A 27,780-nucleotide genomic window follows, 5' to 3' on the forward strand; every position below is an offset into this window, starting at 1 on the left:
TCAGTGATGTTAATCCTGAACCATCAAGATTAAAATTCACTGATGAATTTTTACCATCAAGATAAAAATTCAGTGTTGTTGATCCTGGACCATCAAGATTCAGATTCACTGATGTTGATCCTGGACCATCAAAATTAAAATTCAGTGATGTTGATCCTGGACCATCAAGATTAAAATTCACTGTTGTTGATCCTGGACCATCAAGATTAAAATTCAGTAATGTTGATCCTGGACCATCAAGATAAAAATTCAGTGATGTTGATCCTGGACCATCAAGATTCAGATTCACTGATGTTGATCCTGGACCATCAAGATTAAAATTTAGTGATGTTTATCCTGGACCATCAAGATAAAAGTTCACGGATGTTGATCCAGGACCATCAAGATTAAAATTCACTGTTGTTGATCCTGGACCATCAAGATTAAAATTCAGTAATGTTGATCCTGGACCATCAAGATAAAAATTCAGTGATGTTGATCCTGGACCATCAAGATTCAGATTCACTGATGTTGATCCTGGACCATCAAGATTAAAATTCAGTGATGTTGATCCTGGACCATCAAGATTAAAGTTCACTGATGTTGATCATGGACCATCAAGATTAAAATTCAGTGATGTTGATCCTGGACCATCAAGATTAAAATTCAGGGATGTTGATCCTGGACCATCAAGATTAAAATTCAGGGATGTTGATCCTGGACCATCAAGATTCAGATTCACTGATGTTGATCCTGGATCATCAAGATTAAAGATCAGTGATGTTGATCCTGGACAATCAAGATTAAAATTCAGTGATGTTGATCCTGGACCATCAAGATAAAGGTTCACTAATGTTGATCCTGGACCATCAAAATTAAAATTCAGTGATGTTGATCCTGGACCATAAAAATTAAAATTCAGTGATGTTGATCCTGGATCATCAAGATTAAAATTCAATGATGTTGATCCTGGACCATCAAGATTAAAATTCACTGATGTTGATACTGGACCATCAAGATTCAAATTCACTGATGTTGATCCTGGACAATCAAGATTAAAATTCACTAATGTTGATCCTGGACCATCAAGATTCAGATTCACTGATGTTGATCCTGGACCATCAAGATTAAAATTCACTGATGTTGATCCTGGACCATCAAGATTAAAATTCAGTAATGTTGATCCTGGACCATCAAAATTAAAATTCACTAATGTTGATCCTGGACCATCAAGATTCAGATTCACTGATGTTGATCCTGGACCATCAAGATTCAAATTCACTGATGTTGATCCTGGACCATCAAGATTAAAATTCAGTAATGTTGATCCTGGACCATCAAGATAAAAATTCAGTGATGTTGATCCTGGACCATCAAGATTAAGATTCACTGATGTTGATCCTGGACCATCAAGATTAAAGTTCACTGATGTTGATCATGGACGATCAAGATTGAAATTCAGTGATGTTGATCCTGGACCATCAAGATTAAAATTCAGGGATGTTGATCCTGGACCATCAAGATTCAGATTCACTGATGTTGATCCTGGATCATCAAGATTAAAGATCAGTGATGTTGATCCTGGACCATCAAGATTAAAATTCAGTGATGTTGATCCTGGACCATCAAGATTCAGATTCACTGATGTTGATCCTGGACCATCAAGAATAAAATTCAGTGATGTTGATCCTGGACCATCAAGATTAAAGTTCACTGATGTTGATCATGGACCATCAAGATTGAAATTCAGTGATGTTGATCCTGGACCATCAAGATTAAAATTCAGGGATGTTGATCCTGGACCATCAAGATTAAAATTCAGGGATATTGGTCCTGGACCATCAAGATTCAGATTCACTGATGTTGATCCTGGACCATCAAGATTAAAATTCAGTGATGTTGATCCTGGACCATCAAGATTAAAGTTCACTGATGTTGATCATGGACCATCAAGATTGAAATTCAGTGATGTTGATCCTGGACCATCAAGATTAAAATTCAGGGATGTTGATCCTGGACCATCAAGATTAAAATTCAGGGATGTTGATCCTGGACCATCAAGATTCAGATTCACTGATGTTGATCCTGGATCATCAAGATTAAAGATCAGTGATGTTGATCCTGGACCATCAAGATTAAAATTCAGTGATGTTGATCCTGGACCATCAAGATAAAGGTTCACTAATGTTGATCCTGGACCATCAAAATTAAAATTCACTGAAGTTGATCCTGGACCATCAAAATTAAAATTCAATGATGTTGATCATGGACCATCAAGATTGAAATTCAGTGATGTTGATCCTGGACCATCAAGATTCAGATTCACTGATGTTGATCCTGGATCATCAAGATTAAAGATAAGTGATGTTGATCCTGGACCATCAAGATTAAAATTCAGTGATGTTGATCCTGGACCATCAAAATTAAAATTCAGTGATGTTAATCCTGGACCATCAAGATTAAAATTCACTGATGTTGATCCTGGACCATCAATATAAAAATTCAGTGATGTTGATCCTGGACCATCAAGATTCAGATTTACTGATGTTGATCCTGGACCATCAAGATTCAAATTCACTGATATTGATCCTGGACCATCAAAATTAAAATTTAATGATGTTGATCATGGACCATCAAGATTAAAATTCAGGGATGTTGATCCTGGACCATCAAGATTCAGATTCACTGATGTTGATCCTGGACCATCAAGATTAAAATTCAGTGATGTTGATCCTGGACCATCAAAATTCAAATTCAGTGATGTTGATCCTGGACCATCAAGATTAAAATTCACTGAAGTTGATCCTGGACCATCAAAATTAAAATTCACTGAAGTTGATCCTGGACCATCAAAATTAAAATTCAATGATGTTGATCATGGACCATCAAGATTGAAATTCAGTGATGTTGATCCTGGACCATCAAGATTCAGATTCACTGATGTTGATCCTGGATCATCAAGATTAAAGATAAGTGATGTTGATCCTGGACCATCAAGATTAAAATTCAGGGATGTTGATCCTGGACCATCAAGATTCAGATTCACTGATGTTGATCCTGGATCATCAAGATTAAAGATCAGTGATGTTGATCCTGGACCATCAAGATTAAAATTCAGTGATGTTGATCCAGGACCATCAAGATAAAGGTTCACTAATGTTGATCCTGGACCATCAAAATTAAAATTCAGTGATGTTGATCCTGGACCATCAAGATTAAAATTCACTGATGTTGATCCATGACCATTAAGATAAAAATTCAGTGATGTTGATCCTGGACCAACAAGATTAAATTTCAGTGATGTTGATCCTGGACCATCAAGATTAAAATTCAGTAATGTTGATCCTGGACCATCAAGATAAAAATTCAGTGATGTTGATCCTGGACCATCAAGATTCAGATTCACTGATGTTGATCCTGGACCATCAAGATTCCAATTCACTGATGTTGATCATGGACCATCAAAATTAAAATTCAGTGATGTTAATCCTGGACCATCAAGATTAAAATTCACTGATGTTGATCCTGGACCATCAATATAAAAATTCAGTGATGTTGATCCTGGACCATCAAGATTCAGATTTACTGATGTTGATCCTGGACCATCAAGATTCAAATTCAGTAATGTTGATCCTGGACCATCAAGATAAAAATTCAGTGATGTTGATCCTGGACCATCAAGATTCAGATTCACTGATGTTGATCCTGGACCATCAAGATTAAAATTCAGTGATGTTGATCCTGGACCATCAAGATTAAAGTTCACTGATGTTGATCATGGACCATCAAGATTAAAATTCAGTGATGTTGATCCTGGACCATCAAGATTAAAATTCAGGGATGTTGATCCTGGACCATCAAGATTAAAATTCAGGGATGTTGATCCTGGACCATCAAGATTCAGATTCACTGATGTTGATCCTGGATCATCAAGATTAAAGATCAGTGATGTTGATCCTGGACAATCAAGATTAAAATTCAGTGATGTTGATCCTGGACCATCAAGATAAAGGTTCACTAATGTTGATCCTGGACCATCAAAATTAAAATTCAGTGATGTTGATCCTGGACCATAAAAATTAAAATTCAGTGATGTTGATCCTGGATCATCAAGATTAAAATTCAATGATGTTGATCCTGGACCATCAAGATTAAAATTCAGTGATGTTGATCCTGGACCATCAAGATTAAAGTTCACTGATGTTGATCATGGACCATCAAGATTGAAATTCAGTGATGTTGATCCTGGACCATCAAGATAAAAATTCAGTGATGTTGATCCTGGACCATCAAGATTCAGATTCACTGATGTTGATCCTGGACCATCAAGATTAAAATTCAGTGATGTTGATCCTGGACCATCAAGATTAAAGTTCACTGATGTTGATCATGGACCATCAAGATTGAAATTCAGTGATGTTGATCCTGGACCATCAAGATTAAAATTCAGGGATGTTGATCCTGGACCATCAAGATTAAAATTCAGGGATGTTGATCCTGGACCATCAAGATTCAGATTCACTGATGTTGATCCTGGATCATCAAGATTAAAGATCAGTGATGTTGATCCTGGACCATCAAGATTAAAATTCAGTGATGTTGATCCTGGACCATCAAGATAAAGGTTCACTAATGTTGATCCTGGACCATCAAAATTAAAATTCAGTGATGTTGATCCTGGACCATCAAGATTAAAATTCACTGATGTTGATCCATGACCATTAAGATAAAAATTCAGTGATGTTGATCCTGGACCAACAAGATTAAATTTCAGTGATGTTGATCCTGGACCATCAAGATTAAAATTCAGTAATGTTGATCCTGGACCATCAAGATAAAAATTCAGTGATGTTGATCCTGGACCATCAAGATTCAGATTCACTGATGTTGATCCTGGACCATCAAGATTCCAATTCACTGATGTTGATCCTGGACCATCAAAATTAAAATTCAGTGATGTTAATCCTGGACCATCAAGATTAAAATTCACTGATGTTGATCCTGGACCATCAATATAAAAATTCAGTGATGTTGATCCTGGACCATCAAAATTAAAATTCAGTGATGTTAATCCTGGACCATCAAGATTAAAATTCACTGTTGTTGATCCGGGACCATCAAGATTAAAATTCAGTGATGTTGATCCTGGACCATCAAGATTAAATTTCAGGGATGTTGATCCTGGACCATCAAGATTAAAATTTAGTGATGTTGATCCTGGACCATCATGATTAAAGTTCACTGATGTTGATCATGGACCATCAAGATTGAAATTCAGTGATGTTGATCCTGGACCATCAAGATTAAAATTCAGTGATGTTGATCCTGGACCATCAAGATTCAGATTCACTGATGTTGATCCTGGACCATCAAGATTCAAATTCACTGAAGTTGATCCTGGACCATCAAAATTAAAATTCAGTGATGTTAATCCTGGACCATCAAGATTAAAATTCATTGATGAATTTTTACCATCAAGATAAAAATTCAGTGATGTTGATCCTGGACCATCAAGATTAAAATTCACTGATGTTGATCCTGGAACATCAAGATTAAAATTTAGTGATGTTGATCCTGGACCATCAAGATAAAAGTTTACGGATGTTGATCCAGGACCATCAAGATTAAAATTCAGTGATGTTGATCCTGGACCATCAAAATTAAAATTTAGTGATGTTGATCCTGGACCATCAAGATTAAAGTTCACTGATGTTGATCATGGACCATCAAGATTCAAATCACTGATGTTGATCCTGGACAATCAAGATTAAGATTCACTGATGTTGATCATGGACCATCAAGATTGAAATTCAGTGATGTTGATCCTGGACCATCAAGATTAAAATTCAGGGATGTTGATCCTGGACCATCAAGATTCAGATTCACAGATGTTGATTCTGGATCATCAAGATTAAAAATCAGTGATGTTAATCCTAGACCATCAAGATTAAAATTCAGTGATGTTAATCCTGGACCATCAAGATAAAGGTTCACTAATGTTGATCCTGGACCATCAAAATTAAAATTCAGTGATGTTGATCCTGGACCATCAAGATTATAATTCAGTGATGATGATCCTGGACCATCAAGATTAAAATTCAATGATGTTGATCCTGGACCATCAAGATTAAAATTCAGGGATGTTGATCCTGGACCATCAAGATTCAGATTCACTGATGTTGATCCTGGATCATCAAGATTAAAGATCAGTGATGTTGATCCTGGACCATCAAAATTAAAATTCAGTGATGTTAATCCTCGACCATCAAGATTAAAATTCACTGATGTTGATCCTGGACCATCAAGATAAAAATTCAGTGATGTTGATCCTGGACCATCAAGATGAAAATTCATTAATGTTGATCCTGGACCATCAAGATTCAGATTCACTGATGTTGATCCTGGACCATCAAAATTAAAATTCACTGATGTTGATACTGGACCATCAAGATTCAAATTCACTGATGTTGATCCTGGACAATCAAGATTAAAATTCACTAATGTTGATCCTGGACCATCAAGATTCAGATTCACTGATGTTGATCCTGGACCATCAAGATTAAAATTCACTGATGTTGATCCTGGACCATCAAGATTAAAATTCAGTAATGTTGATCCTGGACCATCAAAATTAAAATTCACTAATGTTGATCCTGGACCATCAAGATTCAGATTCACTGATGTTGATCCTGGACCATCAAGATTCAAATTCACTGATGTTGATCCTGGACCATCAAGATTAAAATTCAGTAATGTTGATCCTGGACCATCAAGATAAAAATTCAGTGATGTTGATCCTGGACCATCAAGATTAAGATTCACTGATGTTGATCCTGGACCATCAAGATTAAAGTTCACTGATGTTGATCATGGACGATCAAGATTGAAATTCAGTGATGTTGATCCTGGACCATCAAGATTAAAATTCAGGGATGTTGATCCTGGACCATCAAGATTCAGATTCACTGATGTTGATCCTGGATCATCAAGATTAAAGATCAGTGATGTTGATCCTGGACCATCAAGATTAAAATTCAGTGATGTTGATCCTGGACCATTAAGATTAAAATTCAATGATATTGATCCTGGACCATCAAGATTAAAATTCAGTGATGTTGATCCTGGACCATCAAGATTCAGATTCACTGATGTTGATCCTGGACCATCAAGAATAAAATTCAGTGATGTTGATCCTGGACCATCAAGATTAAAGTTCACTGATGTTGATCATGGACCATCAAGATTGAAATTCAGTGATGTTGATCCTGGACCATCAAGATTAAAATTCAGGGATGTTGATCCTGGACCATCAAGATTAAAATTCAGGGATATTGGTCCTGGACCATCAAGATTCAGATTCACTGATGTTGATCCTGGATCATCAAGATTAAAGATCAGTGATGTTGATCCTGGACAATCAAGATTAAAATTCAGTGATGTTGATCCTGGACCATCAAGATAAAGGTTCACTAATGTTGATCCTGGACCATCAAAATTCAAATTCACTGATGTTGATCCTGGACCATCAAAATAAAAATTCAGTGATGTTAATCCTGGACCATCAAGATTCAAATTCACTGATGTTGATCCTGGACCATCAAAATTAAAATTCAGTGATGTTGATCCTGGACCATCAAGATTAAAATTCACTGATGTTGATCCTGGACCATCAAGATTAAAGTTCACTGATGTTGATCATGGACCATCAAGATTGAAATTCAGTGATGTTGATCCAGGACCATCAAGATTAAAATTCAGTGATGTTGATCCTGGACAATCAAGATTCAGATTCACTGATGTTGATACTGGACCATCAAGATTCAAATTCACTGATGTTGATCCTGGACCATCAAGATTAAAATTCACTGATGTTGATCCTGGACCATCAAGATTAAAATTCACTAATGTTGATCCTGGACCATCAAGATCCAAATTAACTGATGTTGATCCTGGACCATCAAGATTAAAATTCAGTAATGTTGATCCTGGACCATCAAAATTAAAATTCAGTGATGTTGATCCTGGACCATCAAGATTAAAATTCACTGTTGTTGATCCTGGACCATCAAGATTAAAATTCACTGTTGTTGATCCTGGACCATCAAGATTAAAATTCAGTAATGTTGATCCTGGACCATCAAGATAAAAATTCAGTGATGTTGATCCTGGACCATCAAGATTCAGATTCACTGATGTTGATCCTGGACCATCAAGATTAAAATTTAGTGATGTTTATCCTGGACCATCAAGATAAAAGTTCACGGATGTTGATCCAGGACCATCAAGATTAAAATTCAGTGATGTTGATCCTGGACCATCAAGATTCAAATTCACTGATGTTGATCCTGGACCATCATGATTAAAATTCACTAATTTTGATCCTGGACCATCAAGATTTAGATTCACTGATGTTGATCCTGGACCATCAAGATCAAAATTCAGTAATGTTGATCCTGGACCATCAAGATAAAAATTCAGTGATGTTGACCCTGGACCATCAAGATTCAGATTCACTGATGTTGATCCTGGACCATCAAGATTCAAATTCATTGATGTTGATCCTGGACCATCAAGATTAAAATTCAGTAATGTTGATCCTGGACCATCAAACTTAAAATTCAGTGATGTTGATCCTGGACCATCAAGATTAAAATTCAGTGATGTTGATCCTGGACTATCAAAATTAAAATTCAGTGATGTTGATCCTGGACCATCAAGATTAAAATTCAATGATGTTGATCCTGGACCATCAAGATTAAAATTCAGTAATGTTGATCCTGGACCATCAAAATTAAAATTCAGTGATGTTGATCCTGGACCATCAAGATTAAAATTCACTGTTGTTGATCCGGGACCATCAAGATTAAAGTTCACTGATGTTGATCATGGACCATCAAGATTGAAATTCAGTGATGTTGATCCTGGACCATCAAGATTAAATTTCAGGGATGTTGATCCTGGACCATCAAGATTCAGATTCACTGATGTTGATCCTGGACCATCAAGATTCAAATTCACTGATGTTGATCCTGGACCATCAAAATTAAAATTCAGTGATGTTAATCCTGGACCATCAAGATTAAAATTTAGTGATGCTGATCCTGGACCATCAAGATAAAAGTTTACGGATGTTGATCCAGGACCATCAAAATTAAAATTCAGTGATGTTGATCCTGGACCATCAAGATTAAAGTTCACTGATGTTGATCATGGACCATCAAGATTGAAATTCAGTGATGTTGATCCTGGACCATCAAGATTAAAATTCAGGGATGTTGATCCTGGACCATCAAGATTAAAATTCAGGGATGTTGATCCTGGACCATCAAGATTCAGATTCACTGATGTTGATCCTGGATCATCAAGATTAAAGATCAGTGATGTTGATCCTGGACAATCAAGATTAAAATTCAGTAATGTTGATCCTGGACCATAAAGATAAAGGTTCACTAATGTTGATCCTGGACCATCAAAATTCAAGTTCACTGATGTTGATCCTGGACCATCAAAATTAAAATTCAGTGATGTTAATCCTGGACCATCAAGATTAAAATTCAGTGATGTTGATCCTGGACCATCAAGATTAAAATTCAATGATATTGATCCTGGACCATCAAGATTAAAATTCAGTGATGTTGATCCTGGACCATCAAGATTCAGATTCACTGATGTTGATCCTGGACCATCAAGAATAAAATTCAGTGATGTTGATCCTGGACCATCAAGATTAAAGTTCACTGATGTTGATCATGGACCATCAAGATTGAAATTCAGTGATGTTGATCCTGGACCATCAAGATTAAAATTCAGGGATGTTGATCCTGGACCATCAAGATTAAAATTCAGGGATGTTGATCCTGGACCATCAAGATTCAGATTCACTGATGTTGATCCTGTATCATCAAGATTAAAGATCAGTGATGTTGATCCTGGACAATCAAGATTAAAATTCAGTGATGTTGATCCTGGACCATCAAGATAAAGGTTCACTAATGTTGATCCTGGACCATCAAAATTCAAATTCACTGATGTTGATCCTGGACCATCAAAATAAAAATTCAGTGATGTTAATACTGGACCATCAAGATTCAAATTCACTGATGTTGATCCTGGACCATCAAAATTAAAATTCAGTGATGTTGATCCTGGACCATCAAGATTAAAATTCACTGATGTTGATCCTGGACCATCAAGATTAAAGTTCACTGATGTTGATCATGGACCATCAAGATTGAAATTCAGTGATGTTGATCCAGGACCATCAAGATTAAAATTCAGTGATGTTGATCCTGGACAATCAAGATTCAGATTCACTGATGTTGATACTGGACCATCAAGATTCAAATTCACTGATGTTGATCCTGGACCATCAAGATTAAAATTCACTGATGTTGATCCTGGACCATCAAGATTAAAATTCACTAATGTTGATCCTGGACCATCAAGATTCAAATTAACTGATGTTGATCCTGGACCATCAAGATTCAGATTCACTGATGTTGATCCTGGACCATCAAAATTCAAATTCACTGATGTTGATCCTGGACCATCAAGATTAAAATTCAGTAATGTTGATCCTGGACCATCAAGATAAAAATTCAGTGATGTTGATCCTGGACCATCAAGATTAAGATTCACTGATGTTGATCCTGGACCATCAAGATTAAAGTTCACTGATGTTGATCATGGACCATCAAGATTGAAATTCAGTGATGTTGATCCTGGACCATCAAGATTAAAATTCAGGGATGTTGATCCTGGACCATCAAGATTCAGATTCACTGATGTTGATCCTGGATCATCAAGATTAAAGATCAGTGATGTTGATCCTGGACCATCAAGATTAAAATTCAGTGATGTTGATCCTGGACCATCAAGATTAAAATTCAATGATATTGATCCTGGACCATCAAGATTAAAATTCAGTGATGTTGATCCTGGACCATCAAGATTCAGATTCACTGATGTTGATCCTGGACCATCAAGAATAAAATTCAGTGATGTTGATCCTGGACCATCAAGATTAAAATTCACTAATGTTGATCCTGGACCATCAAGATTCAAATTAACTGATGTTGATCCTGGACCATCAAGATTAAAATTCAGTAATGTTGATCCTGGACCATCAAAATTAAAATTCAGTGATGTTGATCCAGGACCATCAAGATTAAAATTCACTGTTGTTGATCCTGGACCATCAAGATTAAAATTCAGTAATGTTGATCCTGGACCATCAAGATAAAAATTCAGTGATGTTGATCCTGGACCATCAAGATTCAGATTCACTGATGTTGATCCTGGACCATCAAGATTAAAATTTAGTGATGTTTATCCTGGACCATCAAGATAAAAGTTCATGGATGTTGATCCAGGACCATCAAGATTAAAATTCAGTGATGTTGATCCTGGACCATCAAGATTCAAATTCACTGATGTTGATCCTGGACCATCAAGATTAAAATTCACTAATTTTGATCCTGGACCATCAAGATTTAGATTCACTGATGTTGATCCTGGACCATCAAGATCAAAATTCAGTAATGTTGATCCTGGACCATCAAGATAAAAATTCAGTGATGTTGACCCTGGACCATCAAGATTCAGATTCACTGATGTTGATCCTGGACCATCAAGATTCAAATTCATTGATGTTGATCCTGGACCATCAAGATTAAAATTCAGTAATGTTGATCCTGGACCATCAAGATTAAAATTCACTAATGTTGATCCTGGACCATCAAGATTCAGATTCACTGATGTTGATCCTGGACCATCAAGATTCAAATTCACTGATGTTGATCCTGGACCATCAAGATTAAAATTCAGTAATGTTGATCCTGGACCATCAAGATAAAAATTCAGTGATGTTGATCCTGGACCATCAAGATTAAGATTCACTGATGTTGATCCTGGACCATCAAGATTAAAGTTCACTGATGTTGATCATGGACGATCAAGATTGAAATTCAGTGATGTTGATCCTGGACCATCAAGATTAAAATTCAGGGATGTTGATCCTGGACCATCAAGATTCAGATTCACTGATGTTGATCCTGGATCATCAAGATTAAAGATCAGTGATGTTGATCCTGGACCATCAAGATTAAAATTCAGTGATGTTGATCCTGGACCATTAAGATTAAAATTCAATGATATTGATCCTGGACCATCAAGATTAAAATTCAGTAATGTTGATCCTGGACCATCAAGATTCAGATTCACTGATGTTGATCCTGGACCATCAAGAATAAAATTCAGTGATGTTGATCCTGGACCATCAAGATTAAAGTTCACTGATGTTGATCATGGACCATCAAGATTGAAATTCAGTGATGTTGATCCTGGACCATCAAGATTAAAATTCAGGGATGTTGATCCTGGACCATCAAGATTAAAATTCAGGGATATTGGTCCTGGACCATCAAGATTCAGATTCACTGATGTTGATCCTGGATCATCAAGATTAAAGATCAGTGATGTTGATCCTGGACAATCAAGATTAAAATTCAGTGATGTTGATCCTGGACCATCAAGATAAAGGTTCACTAATGTTGATCCTGGACCATCAAAATTCAAATTCACTGATGTTGATCCTGGACCATCAAAATAAAAATTCAGTGATGTTAATCCTGGACCATCAAGATTCAAATTCACTGATGTTGATCCTGGACCATCAAAATTAAAATTCAGTGATGTTGATCCTGGACCATCAAGATTAAAATTCACTGATGTTGATCCTGGACCATCAAGATTAAAGTTCACTGATGTTGATCATGGACCATCAAGATTGAAATTCAGTGATGTTGATCCAGGACCATCAAGATTAAAATTCAGTGATGTTGATCCTGGACAATCAAGATTCAGATTCACTGATGTTGATACTGGACCATCAAGATTCAAATTCACTGATGTTGATCCTGGACCATCAAGATTAAAATTCACTGATGTTGATCCTGGACCATCAAGATTAAAATTCACTAATGTTGATCCTGGACCATCAAGATCCAAATTAACTGATGTTGATCCTGGACCATCAAGATTAAAATTCAGTAATGTTGATCCTGGACCATCAAAATTAAAATTCAGTGATGTTGATCCTGGACCATCAAGATTAAAATTCACTGTTGTTGATCCTGGACCATCAAGATTAAAATTCACTGTTGTTGATCCTGGACCATCAAGATTAAAATTCAGTAATGTTGATCCTGGACCATCAAGATAAAAATTCAGTGATGTTGATCCTGGACCATCAAGATTCAGATTCACTGATGTTGATCCTGGACCATCAAGATTAAAATTTAGTGATGTTTATCCTGGACCATCAAGATAAAAGTTCACGGATGTTGATCCAGGACCATCAAGATTAAAATTCAGTGATGTTGATCCTGGACCATCAAGATTCAAATTCACTGATGTTGATCCTGGACCATCATGATTAAAATTCACTAATTTTGATCCTGGACCATCAAGATTTAGATTCACTGATGTTGATCCTGGACCATCAAGATCAAAATTCAGTAATGTTGATCCTGGACCATCAAGATAAAAATTCAGTGATGTTGACCCTGGACCATCAAGATTCAGATTCACTGATGTTGATCCTGGACCATCAAGATTCAAATTCATTGATGTTGATCCTGGACCATCAAGATTAAAATTCAGTAATGTTGATCCTGGACCATCAAACTTAAAATTCAGTGATGTTGATCCTGGACCATCAAGATTAAAATTCAGTGATGTTGATCCTGGACTATCAAAATTAAAATTCAGTGATGTTGATCCTGGACCATCAAGATTAAAATTCAATGATGTTGATCCTGGACCATCAAGATTAAAATTCAGTAATGTTGATCCTGGACCATCAAAATTAAAATTCAGTGATGTTGATCCTGGACCATCAAGATTAAAATTCACTGTTGTTGATCCGGGACCATCAAGATTAAAATTCAGTAATGTTGATCCTGGACCATCAAGATTCAGATTCACTGATGTTGATCCTGGACCATCAAGATTAAAATTCAGTGATGTTGATCCTGGACCATCAAGATTAAAGTTCACTGATGTTGATCATGGACCATCAAGATTGAAATTCAGTGATGTTGATCCTGGACCATCAAGATTAAATTTCAGGGATGTTGATCCTGGACCATCAAGATTCAGATTCACTGATGTTGATCCTGGACCATCAAGATTCAAATTCACTGATGTTGATCCTGGACCATCAAAATTAAAATTCAGTGATGTTAATCCTGGACCATCAAGATTAAAATTTAGTGATGCTGATCCTGGACCATCAAGATAAAAGTTTACGGATGTTGATCCAGGACCATCAAAATTAAAATTCAGTGATGTTGATCCTGGACCATCAAGATTAAAGTTCACTGATGTTGATCATGGACCATCAAGATTGAAATTCAGTGATGTTGATCCTGGACCATCAAGACTAAAATTCAGGGATGTTGATCCTGGACCATCAAGATTAAAATTCAGGGATGTTGATCCTGGACCATCAAGATTCAGATTCACTGATGTTGATCCTGGATCATCAAGATTAAAGATCAGTGATGTTGATCCTGGACAATCAAGATTAAAATTCAGTAATGTTGATCCTGGACCATAAAGATAAAGGTTCACTAATGTTGATCCTGGACCATCAAAATTCAAGTTCACTGATGTTGATCCTGGACCATCAAAATTAAAATTCAGTGATGTTAATCCTGGACCATCAAGATTAAAATTCACTGATGAATTTTTACCATCAAGATAAAAATTCAGTGTTGTTGATCCTGGACCATCAAGATTCAGATTCACTGATGTTGATCCTGGACCATCAAGATTCAAATTCACTGATGTTGATCCTGGACCATCAAAATTAAAATTCAGTGATGTTGATCCTGGACCATCAAGATTAAAATTCACTGATGTTGATCCTGGACCATTAAGATTAAAATTTAGTGATGTTGATCCTGGACCATCAAGATAAAAGTTTACGGATGTTGATCCAGGACCATCAAGATTAAAATTCAGTGATGTTGATCCTGGACAATCAAGATTCAGATTCACTGATGTTGATACTGGACCATCAAGATTCAAATTCACTGATGTTGATCCTGGACCATCAAGATTAAAATTCACTAATGTTGATCCTGGACCATCAAGATTCAGATTCACTGATGTTGATCCTGGACCATCAAGATTCAAATTCACTGATGTTGATCCTGGACCATCAAGATTAAAATTCAGTAATGTTGATCCTGGACCATCAAGATAAAAATTCAGTGATGTTGATCCTGGACCATCAAGATTAAGATTCACTGATGTTGATCCTGGACCATCAAGATTAAAGTTCACTGATGTTGATCATGGACCATCAAGATTGAAATTCAGTGATGTTGATCCTGGACCATCAAGATTAAAATTCAGGGATGTTGATCCTGGACCATCAAGATTCAGATTCACTGATGTTGATCCTGGATCATCAAGATTAAAGATCAGTGATGTTGATCCTGGACCATCAAGATTAAAATTCAATGATATTGATCCTGGACCATCAAGATTAAAATTCAGTGATGTTGATCCTGGACCATCAAGATAGAAATTCAGTGATGTTGATCCTGGACCATCAAGATTCAGATTCACTGATGTTGATCCTGGACCATCAAGAATAAAATTCAGTGATGTTGATCCTGGACCATCAAGATTAAAGTTCACTGATGTTGATCATGGACCATCAAGATTGAAATTCAGTGATGTTGATCCTGGACCATCAAGATTAAAATTCAGGGATGTTGATCCTGGACCATCAAGATTAAAATTCAGGGATGTTGATCCTGGACCATCAAGATTCAGATTCACTGATGTTGATCCTGGATCATCAAGATTAAAGATCAGTGATGTTGATCCTGGACAATCAAGATTAAAATTCAGTGATGTTGATCCTGGACCATCAAGATAAAGGTTCACTAATGTTGATCCTGGACCATCAAAATTCAAATTCACTGATGTTGATCCTGGACCATCAAAATAAAAATTCAGTGATGTTAATCCTGGACCATCAAGATTCAAATTCACTGATGTTGATCCTGGACCATCAAAATTAAAATTCAGTGATGTTGATCCTGGACCATCAAGATTAAAATTCACTGATGTTGATCCTGGACCATCAAGATTGAAATTCAGTGATGTTGATCCAGGACCATCAAGATTAAAATTCAGTGATGTTGATCCTGGACAATCAAGATTCAGATTCACTGATGTTGATACTGGACCATCAAGATTCAAATTCACTGATGTTGATCCTGGACCATCAAGATTAAAATTCACTGATGTTGATCCTGGACCATAAAGATTAAAATTCACTAATGTTGATCCTGGACCATCAAGATTCAAATTAACTGATGTTGATCCTGGACCATCAATATTAAAATTCAGTAATGTTGATCCTGGACCATCAAAATTAAAATTCAGTGATGTTGATCCTGGACCATCAAGATTAAAATTCACTGTTGTTGATCCTGGACCATCAAGATTAAAATTCAGTAATGTTGATCCTGGACCATCAAGATAAAAATTCAGTGATGTTGATCCTGGACCATCAAGATTCAGATTCACTGATGTTGATCCTGGACCATCAAGATTAAAATTTAGTGATGTTTATCCTGGACCATCAAGATAAAAGTTCACGGATGTTGATCCAGGACCATCAAGATTAAAATTCACTGTTGTTGATCCTGGACCATCAAGATTAAAATTCAGTAATGTTGATCCTGGACCATCAAGATAAAAATTCAGTGATGTTGATCCTGGACCATCAAGATTCAGATTCACTGATGTTGATCCTGGACCATCAAGATTAAAATTCAGTGATGTTGATCCTGGACCATCAAGATTAAAGTTCACTGATGTTGATTATGGACCATCAAGATTAAAATTCAGTGATGTTGATCCTGGACCATCAAGATTAAAATTCAGGGATGTTGATCCTGGACCATCAAGATTAAAATTCAGGGATGTTGATCCTGGACCATCAAGATTCAGATTCACTGATGTTGATCCTGGATCATCAAGATTAAAGATCAGTGATGTTGATCCTGGACAAACAAGATTAAAATTCAGTGATGTTGATCCTGGACCATCAAGATAAAGGTTCACTAATGTTGATCCTGGACCATCAAAATTAAAATTCAGTGATGTTGATCCTGGACCATAAAAATTAAAATTCAGTGATGTTGATCCTGGATCATCAAGATTAAAATTCAATGATGTTGATCCTGGACCATCAAGATTAAAATTCAGTGATGTTGATCCTGGACCATCAAGATTAAAGTTCACTGATGTTGATCATGGACCATCAAGATTGAAATTCAGTGATGTTGATCCTGGACCATCAAGATAAAAATTCAGTGATGTTGATCCTGGACCATCAAGATTCAGATTCACTGATGTTGATCCTGGACCATCAAGATTAAAATTCAGTGATGTTGATCCTGGACCATCAAGATTAAAGTTCACTGATGTTGATCATGGACCATCAAGATTGAAATTCAGTGATGTTGATCCTGGACCATCAAGATTAAAATTCAGGGATGTTGATCCTGGACCATCAAGATTAAAATTCAGGGATGTTGATCCTGGACCATCAAGATTCAGATTCACTGATGTTGATCCTGGATCATCAAGATTAAAGATCAGTGATGTTGATCCTGGACCATCAAGATTAAAATTCAGTGATGTTGATCCTGGACCATCAAGATAAAGGTTCACTAATGTTGATCCTGGACCATCAAAATTAAAATTCACTGAAGTTGATCCTGGACCATCAAAATTAAAATTCAATGATGTTGATCATGGACCATCAAGATTGAAATTCAATGATGTTGATCCTGGACCATCAAGATTCAGATTCACTGATGTTGATCCTGGATCATCAAGATTAAAGATAAGTGATGTTGATCCTGGACCATCAAGATTAAAATTCAGTGATGTTGATCCTGGACCATCAAAATTAAAATTCAGTGATGTTAATCCTGGACCATCAAGATTAAAATTCACTGATGTTGATCCTGGACCATCAATATAAAAATTCAGTGATGTTGATCCTGGACCATCAAGATTCAGATTTACTGATGTTGATCCTGGACCATCAAGATTCAAATTCACTGATATTGATCCTGGACCATCAAAATTAAAATTTAATGATGTTGATCATGGACCATCAAGATTAAAATTCAGGGATGTTGATCCTGGACCATCAAGATTCAGATTCACTGATGTTGATCCTGGACCATCAAGATTAAAATTCAGTAATGTTGATCCTGGACCATAAAGATAAAGGTTCACTAATGTTGATCCTGGACCATCAAAATTCAAGTTCACTGATGTTGATCCTGGACCATCAAAATTAAAATTCAGTGATGTTAATCCTGGACCATCAAGATTAAAATTCACTGATGAATTTTTACCATCAAGATAAAAATTCAGTGTTGTTGATCCTGGACCATCAAGATTCAGATTCACTGATGTTGATCCTGGACCATCAAGATTCAAATTCACTGATGTTGATCCTGGACCATCAAAATTAAAATTCAGTGATGTTGATCCTGGACCATCAAGATTAAAATTCACTGATGTTGATCCTGGACCATTAAGATTAAAATTTAGTGATGTTGATCCTGGACCATCAAGATAAAAGTTTACGGATGTTGATCCAGGACCATCAAGATTAAAATTCAGTGATGTTGATCCTGGACAATCAAGATTCAGATTCACTGATGTTGATACTGGACCATCAAGATTCAAATTCACTGATGTTGATCCTGGACCATCAAGATTAAAATTCACTAATGTTGATCCTGGACCATCAAGATTCAGATTCACTGATGTTGATCCTGGACCATCAAGATTCAAATTCACTGATGTTGATCCTGGACCATCAAGATTAAAATTCAGTAATGTTGATCCTGGACCATCAAGATAAAAATTCAGTGATGTTGATCCTGGACCATCAAGATTAAGATTCACTGATGTTGATCCTGGACCATCAAGATTAAAGTTCACTGATGTTGATCATGGACCATCAAGATTGAAATTCAGTGATGTTGATCCTGGACCATCAAGATTAAAATTCAGGGATGTTGATCCTGGACCATCAAGATTCAGATTCACTGATGTTGATCCTGGATCATCAAGATTAAAGATCAGTGATGTTGATCCTGGACCATCAAGATTAAAATTCAATGATATTGATCCTGGACCATCAAGATTAAAATTCAGTGATGTTGATCCTGGACCATCAAGATAGAAATTCAGTGATGTTGATCCTGGACCATCAAGATTCAGATTCACTGATGTTGATCCTGGACCATCAAGAATAAAATTCAGTGATGTTGATCCTGGACCATCAAGATTAAAGTTCACTGATGTTGATCATGGACCATCAAGATTGAAATTCAGTGATGTTGATCCTGGACCATCAAGATTAAAATTCAGGGATGTTGATCCTGGACCATCAAGATTAAAATTCAGGGATGTTGATCCTGGACCATCAAGATTCAGATTCACTGATGTTGATCCTGGATCATCAAGATTAAAGATCAGTGATGTTGATCCTGGACAATCAAGATTAAAATTCAGTGATGTTGATCCTGGACCATCAAGATAAAGGTTCACTAATGTTGATCCTGGACCATCAAAATTCAAATTCACTGATGTTGATCCTGGACCATCAAAATAAAAATTCAGTGATGTTAATCCTGGACCATCAAGATTCAAATTCACTGATGTTGATCCTGGACCATCAAAATTAAAATTCAGTGATGTTGATCCTGGACCATCAAGATTAAAATTCACTGATGTTGATCCTGGACCATCAAGATTGAAATTCAGTGATGTTGATCCAGGACCATCAAGATTAAAATTCAGTGATGTTGATCCTGGACAATCAAGATTCAGATTCACTGATGTTGATACTGGACCATCAAGATTCAAATTCACTGATGTTGATCCTGGACCATCAAGATTAAAATTCACTGATGTTGATCCTGGACCATAAAGATTAAAATTCACTAATGTTGATCCTGGACCATCAAGATTCAAATTAACTGATGTTGATCCTGGACCATCAATATTAAAATTCAGTAATGTTGATCCTGGACCATCAAAATTAAAATTCAGTGATGTTGATCCTGGACCATCAAGATTAAAATTCACTGTTGTTGATCCTGGACCATCAAGATTAAAATTCAGTAATGTTGATCCTGGACCATCAAGATAAAAATTCAGTGATGTTGATCCTGGACCATCAAGATTCAGATTCACTGATGTTGATCCTGGACCATCAAGATTAAAATTTAGTGATGTTTATCCTGGACCATCAAGATAAAAGTTCACGGATGTTGATCCAGGACCATCAAGATTAAAATTCACTGTTGTTGATCCTGGACCATCAAGATTAAAATTCAGTGATGTTGATCCTGGACAATCAAGATTCAGATTCACTGATGTTGATACTGGACCATCAAGATTCAAATTCACTGATGTTGATCCTGGACCATCAAGATTAAAATTCACTGATGTTGATCCTGGACCATCAAGATTAAAATTCACTAATGTTGATCCTGGACCATCAAGATTCAAATTAACTGATGTTGATCCTGGACCATCAAGATTCAGATTCACTGATGTTGATCCTGGACCATCAAAATTCAAATTCACTGATGTTGATCCTGGACCATCAAGATTAAAATTCAGTAATGTTGATCCTGGACCATCAAGATAAAAATTCAGTGATGTTGATCCTGGACCATCAAGATTAAGATTCACTGATGTTGATCCTGGACCATCAAGATTAAAGTTCACTGATGTTGATCATGGACCATCAAGATTGAAATTCAGTGATGTTGATCCTGGACCATCAAGATTAAAATTCAGGGATGTTGATCCTGGACCATCAAGATTCAGATTCACTGATGTTGATCCTGGATCATCAAGATTAAAGATCAGTGATGTTGATCCTGGACCATCAAGATTAAAATTCAGTGATGTTGATCCTGGACCATCAAGATTAAAATTCAATGATATTGATCCTGGACCATCAAGATTAAAATTCAGTGATGTTGATCCTGGACCATCAAGATTCAGATTCACTGATGTTGATCCTGGACCATCAAGAATAAAATTCAGTGATGTTGATCCTGGACCATCAAGATTAAAATTCACTAATGTTGATCCTGGACCATCAAGATTCAAATTAACTGATGTTGATCCTGGACCATCAAGATTAAAATTCAGTAATGTTGATCCTGGACCATCAAAATTAAAATTCAGTGATGTTGATCCAGGACCATCAAGATTAAAATTCACTGTTGTTGATCCTGGACCATCAAGATTAAAATTCAGTAATGTTGATCCTGGACCATCAAGATAAAAATTCAGTGATGTTGATCCTGGACCATCAAGATTCAGATTCACTGATGTTGATCCTGGACCATCAAGATTAAAATTTAGTGATGTTTATCCTGGACCATCAAGATAAAAGTTCATGGATGTTGATCCAGGACCATCAAGATTAAAATTCAGTGATGTTGATCCTGGACCATCAAGATTCAAATTCACTGATGTTGATCCTGGACCATCAAGATTAAAATTCACTAATTTTGATCCTGGACCATCAAGATTTAGATTCACTGATGTTGATCCTGGACCATCAAGATCAAAATTCAGTAATGTTGATCCTGGACCATCAAGATAAAAATTCAGTGATGTTGACCCTGGACCATCAAGATTCAGATTCACTGATGTTGATCCTGGACCATCAAGATTCAAATTCATTGATGTTGATCCTGGACCATCAAGATTAAAATTCAGTAATGTTGATCCTGGACCATCAAGATTAAAATTCACTAATGTTGATCCTGGACCATCAAGATTCAGATTCACTGATGTTGATCCTGGACCATCAAGATTCAAATTCACTGATGTTGATCCTGGACCATCAAGATTAAAATTCAGTAATGTTGATCCTGGACCATCAAGATAAAAATTCAGTGATGTTGATCCTGGACCATCAAGATTAAGATTCACTGATGTTGATCCTGGACCATCAAGATTAAAGTTCACTGATGTTGATCATGGACGATCAAGATTGAAATTCAGTGATGTTGATCCTGGACCATCAAGATTAAAATTCAGGGATGTTGATCCTGGACCATCAAGATTCAGATTCACTGATGTTGATCCTGGATCATCAAGATTAAAGATCAGTGATGTTGATCCTGGACCATCAAGATTAAAATTCAGTGATGTTGATCCTGGACCATTAAGATTAAAATTCAATGATATTGATCCTGGACCATCAAGATTAAAATTCAGTAATGTTGATCCTGGACCATCAAGATTCAGATTCACTGATGTTGATCCTGGACCATCAAGAATAAAATTCAGTGATGTTGATCCTGGACCATCAAGATTAAAGTTCACTGATGTTGATCATGGACCATCAAGATTGAAATTCAGTGATGTTGATCCTGGACCATCAAGATTAAAATTCAGGGATGTTGATCCTGGACCATCAAGATTAAAATTCAGGGATATTGGTCCTGGACCATCAAGATTCAGATTCACTGATGTTGATCCTGGATCATCAAGATTAAAGATCAGTGATGTTGATCCTGGACAATCAAGATTAAAATTCAGTGATGTTGATCCTGGACCATCAAGATAAAGGTTCACTAATGTTGATCCTGGACCATCAAAATTCAAATTCACTGATGTTGATCCTGGACCATCAAAATAAAAATTCAGTGATGTTAATCCTGGACCATCAAGATTCAAATTCACTGATGTTGATCCTGGACCATCAAAATTAAAATTCAGTGATGTTGATCCTGGACCATCAAGATTAAAATTCACTGATGTTGATCCTGGACCATCAAGATTAAAGTTCACTGATGTTGATCATGGACCATCAAGATTGAAATTCAGTGATGTTGATCCAGGACCATCAAGATTAAAATTCAGTGATGTTGATCCTGGACAATCAAGATTCAGATTCACTGATGTTGATACTGGACCATCAAGATTCAAATTCACTGATGTTGATCCTGGACCATCAAGATTAAAATTCACTGATGTTGATCCTGGACCATCAAGATTAAAATTCACTAATGTTGATCCTGGACCATCAAGATCCAAATTAACTGATGTTGATCCTGGACCATCAAGATTAAAATTCAGTAATGTTGATCCTGGACCATCAAAATTAAAATTCAGTGATGTTGATCCTGGACCATCAAGATTAAAATTCACTGTTGTTGATCCTGGACCATCAAGATTAAAATTCACTGTTGTTGATCCTGGACCATCAAGATTAAAATTCAGTAATGTTGATCCTGGACCATCAAGATAAAAATTCAGTGATGTTGATCCTGGACCATCAAGATTCAGATTCACTGATGTTGATCCTGGACCATCAAGATTAAAATTTAGTGATGTTTATCCTGGACCATCAAGATAAAAGTTCACGGATGTTGATCCAGGACCATCAAGATTAAAATTCAGTGATGTTGATCCTGGACCATCAAGATTCAAATTCACTGATGTTGATCCTGGACCATCATGATTAAAATTCACTAATTTTGATCCTGGACCATCAAGATTTAGATTCACTGATGTTGATCCTGGACCATCAAGATCAAAATTCAGTAATGTTGATCCTGGACCATCAAGATAAAAATTCAGTGATGTTGACCCTGGACCATCAAGATTCAGATTCACTGATGTTGATCCTGGACCATCAAGATTCAAATTCATTGATGTTGATCCTGGACCATCAAGATTAAAATTCAGTAATGTTGATCCTGGACCATCAAACTTAAAATTCAGTGATGTTGATCCTGGACCATCAAGATTAAAATTCAGTGATGTTGATCCTGGACTATCAAAATTAAAATTCAGTGATGTTGATCCTGGACCATCAAGATTAAAATTCAATGATGTTGATCCTGGACCATCAAGATTAAAATTCAGTAATGTTGATCCTGGACCATCAAAATTAAAATTCAGTGATGTTGATCCTGGACCATCAAGATTAAAATTCACTGTTGTTGATCCGGGACCATCAAGATTAAAATTCAGTAATGTTGATCCTGGACCATCAAGATTCAGATTCACTGATGTTGATCCTGGACCATCAAGATTAAAATTCAGTGATGTTGATCCTGGACCATCAAGATTAAAGTTCACTGATGTTGATCATGGACCATCAAGATTGAAATTCAGTGATGTTGATCCTGGACCATCAAGATTAAATTTCAGGGATGTTGATCCTGGACCATCAAGATTCAGATTCACTGATGTTGATCCTGGACCATCAAGATTCAAATTCACTGATGTTGATCCTGGACCATCAAAATTAAAATTCAGTGATGTTAATCCTGGACCATCAAGATTAAAATTTAGTGATGCTGATCCTGGACCATCAAGATAAAAGTTTACGGATGTTGATCCAGGACCATCAAAATTAAAATTCAGTGATGTTGATCCTGGACCATCAAGATTAAAGTTCACTGATGTTGATCATGGACCATCAAGATTGAAATTCAGTGATGTTGATCCTGGACCATCAAGACTAAAATTCAGGGATGTTGATCCTGGACCATCAAGATTAAAATTCAGGGATGTTGATCCTGGACCATCAAGATTCAGATTCACTGATGTTGATCCTGGATCATCAAGATTAAAGATCAGTGATGTTGATCCTGGACAATCAAGATTAAAATTCAGTAATGTTGATCCTGGACCATAAAGATAAAGGTTCACTAATGTTGATCCTGGACCATCAAAATTCAAGTTCACTGATGTTGATCCTGGACCATCAAAATTAAAATTCAGTGATGTTAATCCTGGACCATCAAGATTAAAATTCACTGATGAATTTTTACCATCAAGATAAAAATTCAGTGTTGTTGATCCTGGACCATCAAGATTCAGATTCACTGATGTTGATCCTGGACCATCAAGATTCAAATTCACTGATGTTGATCCTGGACCATCAAAATTAAAATTCAGTGATGTTGATCCTGGACCATCAAGATTAAAATTCACTGATGTTGATCCTGGACCATTAAGATTAAAATTTAGTGATGTTGATCCTGGACCATCAAGATAAAAGTTTACGGATGTTGATCCAGGACCATCAAGATTAAAATTCAGTGATGTTGATCCTGGACAATCAAGATTCAGATTCACTGATGTTGATACTGGACCATCAAGATTCAAATTCACTGATGTTGATCCTGGACCATCAAGATTAAAATTCACTAATGTTGATCCTGGACCATCAAGATTCAGATTCACTGATGTTGATCCTGGACCATCAAGATTCAAATTCACTGATGTTGATCCTGGACCATCAAGATTAAAATTCAGTAATGTTGATCCTGGACCATCAAGATAAAAATTCAGTGATGTTGATCCTGGACCATCAAGATTAAGATTCACTGATGTTGATCCTGGACCATCAAGATTAAAGTTCACTGATGTTGATCATGGACCATCAAGATTGAAATTCAGTGATGTTGATCCTGGACCATCAAGATTAAAATTCAGGGATGTTGATCCTGGACCATCAAGATTCAGATTCACTGATGTTGATCCTGGATCATCAAGATTAAAGATCAGTGATGTTGATCCTGGACCATCAAGATTAAAATTCAATGATATTGATCCTGGACCATCAAGATTAAAATTCAGTGATGTTGATCCTGGACCATCAAGATAGAAATTCAGTGATGTTGATCCTGGACCATCAAGATTCAGATTCACTGATGTTGATCCTGGACCATCAAGAATAAAATTCAGTGATGTTGATCCTGGACCATCAAGATTAAAGTTCACTGATGTTGATCATGGACCATCAAGATTGAAATTCAGTGATGTTGATCCTGGACCATCAAGATTAAAATTCAGGGATGTTGATCCTGGACCATCAAGATTAAAATTCAGGGATGTTGATCCTGGACCATCAAGATTCAGATTCACTGATGTTGATCCTGGATCATCAAGATTAAAGATCAGTGATGTTGATCCTGGACAATCAAGATTAAAATTCAGTGATGTTGATCCTGGACCATCAAGATAAAGGTTCACTAATGTTGATCCTGGACCATCAAAATTCAAATTCACTGATGTTGATCCTGGACCATCAAAATAAAAATTCAGTGATGTTAATCCTGGACCATCAAGATTCAAATTCACTGATGTTGATCCTGGACCATCAAAATTAAAATTCAGTGATGTTGATCCTGGACCATCAAGATTAAAATTCACTGATGTTGATCCTGGACCATCAAGATTGAAATTCAGTGATGTTGATCCAGGACCATCAAGATTAAAATTCAGTGATGTTGATCCTGGACAATCAAGATTCAGATTCACTGATGTTGATACTGGACCATCAAGATTCAAATTCACTGATGTTGATCCTGGACCATCAAGATTAAAATTCACTGATGTTGATCCTGGACCATAAAGATTAAAATTCACTAATGTTGATCCTGGACCATCAAGATTCAAATTAACTGATGTTGATCCTGGACCATCAATATTAAAATTCAGTAATGTTGATCCTGGACCATCAAAATTAAAATTCAGTGATGTTGATCCTGGACCATCAAGATTAAAATTCACTGTTGTTGATCCTGGACCATCAAGATTAAAATTCAGTAATGTTGATCCTGGACCATCAAGATAAAAATTCAGTGATGTTGATCCTGGACCATCAAGATTCAGATTCACTGATGTTGATCCTGGACCATCAAGATTAAAATTTAGTGATGTTTATCCTGGACCATCAAGATAAAAGTTCACGGATGTTGATCCAGGACCATCAAGATTAAAATTCACTGTTGTTGATCCTGGACCATCAAGATTAAAATTCAGTAATGTTGATCCTGGACCATCAAGATAAAAATTCAGTGATGTTGATCCTGGACCATCAAGATTCAGATTCACTGATGTTGATCCTGGACCATCAAGATTAAAATTCAGTGATGTTGATCCTGGACCATCAAGATTAAAGTTCACTGATGTTGATTATGGACCATCAAGATTAAAATTCAGTGATGTTGATCCTGGACCATCAAGATTAAAATTCAGGGATGTTGATCCTGGACCATCAAGATTAAAATTCAGGGATGTTGATCCTGGACCATCAAGATTCAGATTCACTGATGTTGATCCTGGATCATCAAGATTAAAGATCAGTGATGTTGATCCTGGACAAACAAGATTAAAATTCAGTGATGTTGATCCTGGACCATCAAGATAAAGGTTCACTAATGTTGATCCTGGACCATCAAAATTAAAATTCAGTGATGTTGATCCTGGACCATAAAAATTAAAATTCAGTGATGTTGATCCTGGATCATCAAGATTAAAATTCAATGATGTTGATCCTGGACCATCAAGATTAAAATTCAGTGATGTTGATCCTGGACCATCAAGATTAAAGTTCACTGATGTTGATCATGGACCATCAAGATTGAAATTCAGTGATGTTGATCCTGGACCATCAAGATAAAAATTCAGTGATGTTGATCCTGGACCATCAAGATTCAGATTCACTGATGTTGATCCTGGACCATCAAGATTAAAATTCAGTGATGTTGATCCTGGACCATCAAGATTAAAGTTCACTGATGTTGATCATGGACCATCAAGATTGAAATTCAGTGATGTTGATCCTGGACCATCAAGATTAAAATTCAGGGATGTTGATCCTGGACCATCAAGATTAAAATTCAG

At 36.4% G+C, this 27,780-nt stretch overlaps 1 protein-coding gene across 11 annotated transcripts in view; it reads left to right on the forward strand.

Moving 5' to 3' along the window:
- Positions 1 to 27,780, forward strand: part of LOC141378611 (uncharacterized) — a 150,874-nt gene that overhangs the window by 73,372 nt on the left and 49,722 nt on the right. The gene's annotated exons all lie outside the window — the stretch shown is intronic.

This window comes from Danio rerio, chromosome 17 (assembly GCF_052040795.2).
Source record: "Danio rerio strain M-AB ecotype USA chromosome 17, GRCz13ab, whole genome shotgun sequence".
Classification (NCBI taxonomy): domain Eukaryota; kingdom Metazoa; phylum Chordata; class Actinopteri; order Cypriniformes; family Danionidae; genus Danio; species Danio rerio.